Source organism: Pteropus medius, unplaced genomic scaffold (genome assembly GCF_902729225.1).
Source record: "Pteropus medius unplaced genomic scaffold, Ma_sr-lr_union100, whole genome shotgun sequence".
NCBI lineage: Eukaryota > Metazoa > Chordata > Mammalia > Chiroptera > Pteropodidae > Pteropus > Pteropus medius.
In genome coordinates this window covers 244,873-254,371 of record NW_024344371.1, presented here as the reverse complement: position 1 = coordinate 254,371, position 9,499 = coordinate 244,873, and the positions used below count along the sequence as shown (strand labels likewise).

The window sequence follows — 9,499 nt, the reverse complement described above, 5'->3', positions numbered from 1 at the left end:
GTTTGTGTTCCCCAAATAGGTCTGTCTCCGGCATTCTCCCCGTGGGGACAGGGTGGGGTCTGTGGCAGCTTTGAGGATCTGTTCGGATGGCCCTGCCTTTTTACCATTTTTCTCCTCTGTTTCTCCTCACGCCCCCTGCCAGTGCCGTGGTTCCAGCTGTAGTCCAACAGTGAGGCTCCCTGCTGCCCGTCCCTTTCCTCTCCAGGCCCTTCTGCGTGCAGCGGCCATCTTGTCTTTCTTGCCCAGAAATTTAAAATGGTTTCTCATCGTTTCCAGAATAAAATCTATGCCCTTTAGCATGCTGCCGAAGGCTGTCCGTAACTGGCCTTAGCTCTCCTGCACAGTCTTGCCTCTCTGGCTTTCCTTATGTGGACCATGTATTCTGACAAAACCAGGTGACTGACTTTTTCTTTTTCCATTTCTGTTTTCACTAGTGATGTTTTCCATCCCTCCTCTCCAGGGCACCCACCTGCGGCAGTCCCGCTGTCCTCCGCGGACCAGTCCTTATTACCGTCACAGAAAGGGATCCTCGTTACCACCCCTGCCCCCTTCATACTAACTCCCACATGCTTCATCCCTCCTTCGTGCTACTTCACTTGTGTTACTGTTTTTAATGTGTAAATCTTATGTCACCTATTATACCGTGAGCTCCGAGAGGCTAGGGAAAGAAGGAAAACACATACCTATCTGGTGCCTTCTGTCTGCCAGGTGCCACGTCAAGCTCTTTCTTGTTTATTCCTTACCACAACTGTGTGAGAGGAGTGCCGTGGCTGGTAAGTGTTCTGGTCATGGTTACAACCCTGGTCTCGCAAAGCCTTTGCATTTTTCCCTTCAGTCCCTAGTGTTTGCAGAGTGCCTCCTACGAGGTAGATCCCCCAAACATGTCTATTTAAGGAATTTTGTAAGTCCCTAACGCTGTGTGGGAGTTTGGGTGGCCGATCTTCTTGCACCCAAGCTCTGGGTCACTTAGCTGTCCTTCGCCACTGTCCTGGCTGTCTTGTTAACTTTCTCCTCTTTCTTTGTGGCCAGTTTCACTCATGATGCTAGCTTTGTTTTTGTAGCTGAAACTAAATGGATTAACAAACTTCATTTACCCTGGTCACCTTCTTCTTGGAAGAAGATGTGGAGGTGGGATGGGTCATAGCATCTTCAGAGCAGAAATAAACTCTAGAACCCAGAAGTTGGTGGAGACCGTAGAAGGCAGGGAGCAGGGACATTGTACTTGGAAAGACCTAGATTTTCATCTTGACCCCGCCTTGTCGTCGCTGGGTGGTTTTAGATAAGTCATTTGATCTAAATCTTAGGGTCCTCACTCAGTGAGATGAAGCCACTATAACCTACTACACAGAAATGCCTGATATATTGCCTGGCAAGTAGGTTCCCAACAGAAAGTGATGAAGCCCCCTTCCCTCTACCCAGTTGTTCATCGGGGACTTAAGGAAGGCACCTCATAGGTGGCTTGCTATGAGAAGAAAGAGGAGGAGGGAGCTTGCACGCCTTCAGTAGTACCAGAAGCAGAGGCAGGGGAGGAGGTCACCAGGTAGTATGCATCCGAAGCCTGCCACATAGTACCTTTCCCCCACCTAAAATAAATAGCTTCCGCCTCAGGAAAAGGCCATGGGAACGATGGAGCTGTGAGGACTGGTGGTGGCAGAGTGAGAGTTAACCAGGGCGTCCTCCTGGGAGCCTTTCGATGCCAGGTTAGTTTCCCTTTTTTCCTCACAGCAGTGGCCTGCCCAATTCCCGATGGTATTGCATCCCATGGGAGGGGAGTTGGGCATTGAAGCCCCCCTCATGGCTAGTTCTGGGGCTGTAGAGTGACAACAGCCCGTGAGTTGACAGCCGACGGCAGTGGGGACCCTGGTGACGACTGCTTTGTTGTTTTTTTCCTCTTTGGATGATGACTCAGTGTGTCAGAGCAGGGAGATGGAGCGCTCAGCTGAGTAGCCAGGACGTTCTGTCAACATGAAAGCAGCAAAAACAGCTCATTGGGGCTCGGAGCTGACCCTTAGGCTGGGATCATTTTCAGGAGGGGCTTGGCAAAGAAGAAGCCCACTGCTAGACATTGGGGTGGGAGTGACACCAGGTAACTCAAGGGTTCTGAGGACCCTTGCTTAGAATCTGAAAAGAAAATGCAGCTGTTGGTGTTACTAGGAAAGCTTGGCAAACTGGGTTGCTTCTTGAGCTTCTCTCACTGGTCGGTCCCAAACGAGAGACACCTTACCAGGGCCAGAAAGCCCTTTGGGATTTCTTGTTGTGGCTCATTGCCTCGGATAGAAGGCAAGTTTCTTTTTGTGGGTAGGAGCGGGCCTAGCAGGCACGCTCCAGGACCCCAGAAGCAAGGGTCCATCATGGGATGTGGCCGCTTATGTTTCCTCCGCTGGCATCACGTGAAGATGGTACGTCCACATTTCTGGCGGTAAGCTGAAGCCCAGCTCGTGGGCAGCCTGCTTCAGCCTCCCCTTTCCTTGTCCCAAATCTGAGCTCTTCTTCTCTCCTTCATGTTGCGCACTTCTTTCTTAGGCAAAATTTGGGCCTTGAGTTCGTAATTGTGTGTGTGTCATCATGGCGGCTACGCGTTCTAGGCTTTTCTTCGGTCTGCAGCATTGCGCTACCTGCGTGACGTGCGCGTGACATCCCCGAGGCCCCGCCCTTCCGCCTGGCGGCCCCGCCCCACCGGCCCCACCCGGCCATGTCTTCTCGGGAGAAAGAGAGACGATGGACCTCCGTCGCCGCCGCTGAATCGTGGCCAAACCCTAGCATCTGGCTTCCCTTTCCCTCTGCTAGTCTCTGGGCACAGAGGAGCAAACAACGTTTTGGTGGGGGTCGAGGGGCAGCCTGGCCCTGGAGCTCCCTGCCCCCTTTCCCCATGCGCCATTTTTCGGCCTCACGCTTCCCGTAAATGATGCTAACGCTGACATTTGTCGCCGAGCACCTCCTTCTCTCCCCAGAGACCTTCCAGTGTGACTCATTGGGGATCTCTGGAAGGAGTTGTTTTGGGACCTTGGGAGCGGGAGGGAGCAGGGAGACCTGACCGAGGTCACAGGCAGGGCAAGGGACGGGAGCCAGTCGTTCCCACCGAGATCACAAAGGCAGCCCTAACCCCTTTGTGTCATGTCTTTTTGAGCCTGAGTACAGAGCAACTTGACCTAAAAAAAATTGTGTGTACGTGGGCGTTGGATCCTTTGAGTTTCGTGTTTCTTTGTCCAGAAGCTGTATGTGCGTTAAGAGCCCAGATTCTGAACTTCAGAGACTTCTCTTGTCCCTCAGATATGTTTTTTGAAAGAAGTGATGGACAGGCCCACCTTGACAAGACCCTGTGCCCACTGGTACCAGCGTTTCTCCAAGACGATGGGCCCGGCATAGTCTTGCTTCTGTCATTGGATGACGAGCAGCAGCTGAAAGCCATGGTCCCAGGGCCACATACTAACCCCAGATGGGACTCTGATTGGAGCCTGCATAATTCATTGCTTGAGGTTGGCCCTGCGAATTGTGCCCATCTGTCTTCCTCTCGCTTATTCCCCACAGAGAACTCAGAGGAGTTTAACTCCATGAGTAAGTGACAATCTCTTGGAGATTCAGCTCAGCTGAGGATGGTGCTGGTATGCAGAAGACAGCCGTCACACTGTGGGATAAATGTGTGCCTGTTTGTATTTATTTGGAACAGAAAAAGGAGATGCCTGGAAGCCTGGCTCTGTGTAGTAAGTATTTGTCTGCATTCTTTTATTCCTTCAAATGTCGGAAATGGATAGATGTTTATCGAACCCAGCCAGCTGCTGTGCCATCTCTGTTCCTTTTCTGCACAGCCCCACCCTTGGTCCTCCAGAAGAGAGGACTAGATCGATTTTCTAGTGCCGCGGGAGAGGTACAGAGAGGCTAGAACTCAGTGTTCAGCCCCCGCACAGCTCCCTCACATTCAGGCGAAGTCAATTTTCCCTAAAATGGAGCCAAAGCCTGTGTCCCTCAGTACGGAGTGTTAATGGGCCGAATGGAAGGACCCTGCTTGCCTTCACTGCCTCCAGCAGGGAGGTGAGGTTCTCAGTTGGCTGGCTAGGGGAGGCTGGTCTTTGCCAGAATCTAGCATGGTTCTCTGCCAAGTTCTAGCTCCAAATCTCCAGGCCGTTTGGAACCTCAACTATATATAGCATTGTGCTAAGCAGTTCTTATCGGCCGTGTCTGCCCTCCCCTGTGGGAGAGGAGCTTTTCTATCAGAGAACCAGAACCTAGAGAATGAGACATCTCGGAGGGGCCTTTCATTCCAGGAAGGAGTGTGTGTGTGCGTGCGCGTGTGTGTGCGCGTGTATGTGTGTACGCGTGTGTGCGTGTGCGCGTCTGATTCAGGGCTCCCCAAGCTCTTTCCCCTGTTTCAGATGTTGACGGATTCAAAGGTCAGTCACATGGATGAGGTTGCTGGTGTAGGATGAGGGCTAGGAGGGCTGACAGTTCTCGATGAAGTTGGGATTTGGGAGAGGAGAGGCTGGGTGTGTGATGCGGCTGAAGGCATAGTGTGGCCTGTGGCACCGACCGGCCTCCAGGCTGTCTTCTTGGTTTCCTGTTTGCCTTGCTTTGCCCAAGGATGTCTTCTGGCCTCCGTCTTCCTTCTTTGGGACCTCTTGTCTTCCCTGACTTCCTCCGCCCCTTCCTCCTCCTTCCTTTGATTTTCTTTGGGATACATGAGGGCAAACTCAGCTCCAGGCATCTGGGAGCTGTGTCTGCTCTCAGCCCTCACCCCTGTTTGGGGTTTCTGGAAATCTGGCTTTAACAAGCAGAGGTGTCAGCCATCCTCAGGAGGACTTGGGTGGTGACTGAGCATATTGTGCCAGGTGGTATGGACAGAGTGGACTGGATATCTGCCTCCTTCATCTTATAGGTGGTGTTGAGCCACCAAGTTGTGTGGGTCTGTGACCGCAGTGCCGGTCGATGTGACAGGATTTTAGTGTTGTCAGTGACTCATCACCAGGATGCTTAATGGAAACCAGATGCAGCATGGAAAATAGGATGTAATCCCCTCTCTGCTTCCCAGGTAAGTCAGGTGTGGGCTGCCCCCTTTCCATCAGCCCCAAACCCTTTCTTTTCTCATTGAGACCATTTTCCTCATTCAATGAGGAATCCTCAAACTTCTTCATTTAGAATCTCCCAAACAATTGCTCTCTTCTTTCCATTTTCTTACTCCTGGCTTTTCTGTGAATGGGGTTAGTAACCAGCAGATGCTTGGGGGAAGGGCGGCCGGCCGAAGTGACCAGGCTGCTAGGATGTGTGGGAGATAGCTGGGGAGGTTGCTGGATGTGGCAGTTGGCAAGCAGTTGGGCCTCCCACGGTCACTGACCGGGAACTCTGTTGGCCCCCAGCACCTGGCCTGAGATTCTGGGTTTAACCCCTCAAGGTCCCAGGACCCTGCCTGGGACTTAAACGTGCTCTTCCCTGTGTCATCTCTTACTTTAGGCACCTTTACCCTTGCTGGCCTTAATCTAGGGTTATGGTCTGGAGTTTAGACTATGGTTGGGCAGTGGACTTTGGGGCTCTTTTCCTACTTTGGGGTTTATTTTGAGCGAATCACTTTTTACCTCTAGGCTTTCACTGCTTTTGCCTTAAAAAAAAAAAATTGCTGGCCCGGGAAGCCATTGGAAGGCATCTGTAGGCAGTTAACGTAGAAATATTTTTTTCTCTGCCTCACTTGATGATAATAGCAGCGGTGATTAAAAATGATGATGACCTGCAGAACTGGGGAGGTCTGTCATATTATAGAGATAATTCAGAAAGCAGACTGTAGGTGCTTGCCATGTCACCAGGAAATCTCTCCTCCATCAAATAGATTCCTGCAATGTTCAGGGCCAGTAAGGCTGGTTGCAGTTAGCTAAGAGCAGATTTGTCTGGGGTCTAAAGATAAAAGGAAGGGTGCTGGGTAATATTATGATGCTCTTGGCTAATATCAGGAGGCACCTGTGGGATCTCATCTCTCTGCTCGTGTCTCTTCCCCACCCTACTCCCACTGCTCTCCAGGGAAGACTGGCGAATTCTGCCTCAGGCTTTCCCCTTCTTTTCTTCTCATCGGAGGTGAGTCTATAAGTTGGCTGTGAGCAGCCCTGAGATCTTCGCCAGCTGAGGAATCCAGAGCTGTCTGGAAGAGTCCGGTGTCTCTTCCTTCAAGGAATTTGACAAGTCTCGGCCCCTCCAGCAGTAATGTAGCAAGGGGCGGCTAGTGGCGTTGGATCTGGAACACAAACAAAGTGGAAAGATCAGCTTTGGTGCAGCTGGAGAGATGAGGATGAGCGGGCCAAGTCCCTCAGGATGTGTCGGCGATAGGCTGGCCAGCGCCGGCTGGAGGGCTGGAGCCAGATGGAACTGCTGGCCGTGCTCGGGAGCCTCCACTGTTACATGCGCGGTGTGTCCCTGGACCTGCTCTGGGTGACCACGGCTCGCATTCACAGCCCTGCCTTTGTGTAGATTGGGGCGACCAGGGTGAGAAGCAGAGGAGCAGTTGATTGTGCTCCTTGTGACGCAGTTGTCTGTTGCCTCTGGTGTTTTCAGAATTGGGGTTGGTGCTTCCCTGTTGATTTTCCTATTTGTGTTCCTAGTTCTTTTCTCCCTGCTCACCAGCTGGCCTCTGCTGACATGACATGGGGCATTATGTGTTGTAAGTCAAGCTGGCAGAAGAGTTGGCATCCCCTGAGAGGGGGGCCAGGCATATCTGGCACTTCCTTCTTGACCTTTGGATCCTTGCGGTCTGGGAGCCAGGAGATAGCGTGAAGCCTTTCCATCTGGGGTCTAGCAGAGGTTAACAGAGCTGGTGGCACTAGAGCTGTGGTGGTGTGGCTTGGCCATCGGGTGTGGGGGCGGGGCCCTGTCAGGGGACCTGATTGGTCAGCACCTTCTCGATGCCATCGCATTCTGGTCTGGTCAGGGCTGTGAATTGTTTAATGCATGTCTTGGCTCTGTCCCCTGGCACAAGTGCCCCCGAGGCTGCAGCCGCAGCTTTAGAGAGGATCTGTACCTAGTGCCGGTCACTTTTTTGGGCATGTTGCCTCCCTCTGAGATATGTAAGAGATACTGCCCTTTTCCACTAGCCGGCTGTCCGTGGGAGGCCCTCATTTTGCTTTGCTTTTCTGGGACTTGGAATGTCTGTGAGGAAAGCAGAGACTCGGTTTGATTTCTCGCTGGCTCCGTCCACAGGAGCTGCTTGTGGGCTGATACAGCCAGGAAACACGTCCAGGCCCCAAGGCCTGTGCAGAGCCTGATGCAGTCGTGTTAAACCTGGGCAGGGGAGGAATGAGGGTATGTGGTTGGAGAAAGATGTGCAGAGATGGTCGTGCACCGTCTGACCACAGGATTAAGGCCAGGACGGGGTGGGAGGGTATGTCCAGTGTTCAGCCAGGGCCACCTGCTGTGGCCTAGAATGGATATGTGTGTATGGAGCCCAGATGGGGTCTGAGATGAGGCACGAAAGCATGACATGGGCACCAGAGTTCTTGGTCTCAGCGTGCAGTCCGGGGAAAGGGGAGCTGGCTCTTGTTAAGGGTCCCCCTTTGCCTATCTGATTTCACCCTCAGAACAACCGTATGAAGTAGGTGTTACTTCCCTTTGATGGTTAAAGAAACTGTGACTATTAAGTGACTTAACCAAGGCTTTCGACTTGTTGAGATTTAAACCCAAGCACTTTCAAAGCCTGTATTTTTAATTCACTCTCTTATGCTGAAGTCAGACATTTTGGGGGGCTGAGACCCTCAGAGGATAGGCAGCCAGGAGAACTGATGTGAACCAGTGTGAAAGGCCAGATGCCCAGGGGAGCTTTGCACCCCTTTTCGGAGAGGTGGGGCAGAGAAGGAGTCCCTCGGGTTTCTGCGGATAGGCAGGGCTGAGCAGGCAAACACGTTCCTTCTGCAAATCTGGATTCCGCTTCTGCTGTGTGCCAGGGACCAGACTAGGTGCTGGGGATACCGAACTCAACCAAGTTTCTGCTCCCATGGGGTATACATTCTAATGTGGGACAGGTCATTAATAATAAAAAGATGGAATTAAAAGATAAAGTAGACGTTATGGAAAAGGCAGACGCCCATACATAAGAGGGGGGATCCAGATGTTGGTCAGGGAGGGAATTTAAGAGTATGTAGGTTGTTGGACCTCCAGAATTTATACGGATGCTGATCCCTCTCTTTTTCTAACACCTAGAAAATTTGTTCAAGATCCCCATAGCTTAAATGAACTTGCAGTGAGTTGGGGATCAAGGTGGCAGTAGATAATCAGGCCTTTGGTCTCCAACAGCTATGGTTTTTTCCATTAGCTGTGGCTGCCCTTGGCCTTCTGTCTCCCACCCTCACTAGGCGGCAGCTGGCATCTACCTCAGCCTGGTCACCGTGCCCCTCTCTTGTCCACGCAGGTCAGGGGAACACTCAGGTTAAGACTTTGCCGAGTCACGGGTAAAATATGTGCCTGGGGGAGGCAGAACTCTGTGCCCAGCCTCTCCTGCCAGAACACGTGGTTCTGAGATTGTCACGATAGGGAAGGGACGGGTGGAGGGGCAAGGACGAGAAGTCACCTTGTGTCAGATGCTTGGACAGGCTTTGTGTCTTGAGAGGTTGATGGGTGGCGATCAGGGAAGGATGTTTCCAGCGCATGCGGCTCCAGGGCCCAGGACTTGTTTACGTGGTAGAAGTGGAGCGCGGCTGGGCCCACGTGAGTCAGGCCACGTGAGTGAGCCTTTCCTTTTTGCCCCATGGTCACGCCTGGCCCCACCAGAACACGGAGACTGCCATCTGCTGCCAGGGCCCTGATGCTGCACAGGGCGCAGTGTGGGGCCCGGTGGTTGTGGGGCACAGGGAAAGTGGGCTCATGTTGCTTGGTACAGAAGAGTCAGCAGGCTTTTGGCTCCCTTGGTGAAAACTCACCCACTCACTTTATCTCTTTGGGACTCAGTTTCATTATCTAAAAAATGAGGGGGTTGAAAGAGAATCTTTTTGGAGGTTCGTGCCAACTCGGACATGGGGGCTCACCGGATGGTCATGGGGGTACTTCTTAGTCAGAGACTCAGAACAAGGAAAACAAGACCTGAATCACAGGAGAGGGGAGACCTGCAGGCAGCTGCAGTCCTGTTTTCTGAAGTGACAGCTGTTGCCATCAACTAGGGCAGGTGGGTGGAGACAATTTTGGAAGGACCCCCTCCCCCCAGAAATAAGTGGGAAGGGGCTGGAGATTATATGAAGGTGGCTGATGAGACTCCTCCAGGTGACAGAGGACATGGATTCCAGCTCCCACCAGGAGACTGGTCTGGAGACAGGCCAACAGTGTGGGAGCTGCTGGGGGGCTGGCTGTGCTGCCACGTTTTAGGAAAGATGCACCCTCCTTTCTGGTCCTAAACCCTGGAGAGAAGTGGGACCGCAGGTCCCGTGTGTCCTGTGCCTGTCTTCATACGTTGGCTCAGGGTCTGTGCTCCTTGCTGTCAGGAAGTTTTCCTTTATATTTAGCCTTCTTTTCTCATGTGGTTGTTTAAGCCCTTCTATTTAAG

The 9,499-nt window shown here is 52.3% G+C and overlaps 1 long non-coding RNA gene across 2 annotated transcripts in view; it reads left to right on the top strand.

Annotated features, from left to right (window-relative positions):
• The window catches only part of LOC120608478 (uncharacterized), a 20,466-nt gene that overhangs the window by 2,773 nt on the left and 8,194 nt on the right, over window positions 1-9,499 (top strand). The window contains exon 2 of one of the 2 annotated variants that reach the window (XR_005654402.1): window positions 3,529-3,701. The exons of the other annotated variant lie outside the window; for it this stretch is intronic. This is a non-coding gene — a long non-coding RNA (uncharacterized LOC120608478). The remainder of the gene's footprint in view (window positions 1-3,528; window positions 3,702-9,499) is intronic. 2 annotated transcript variants of the gene reach the window in all.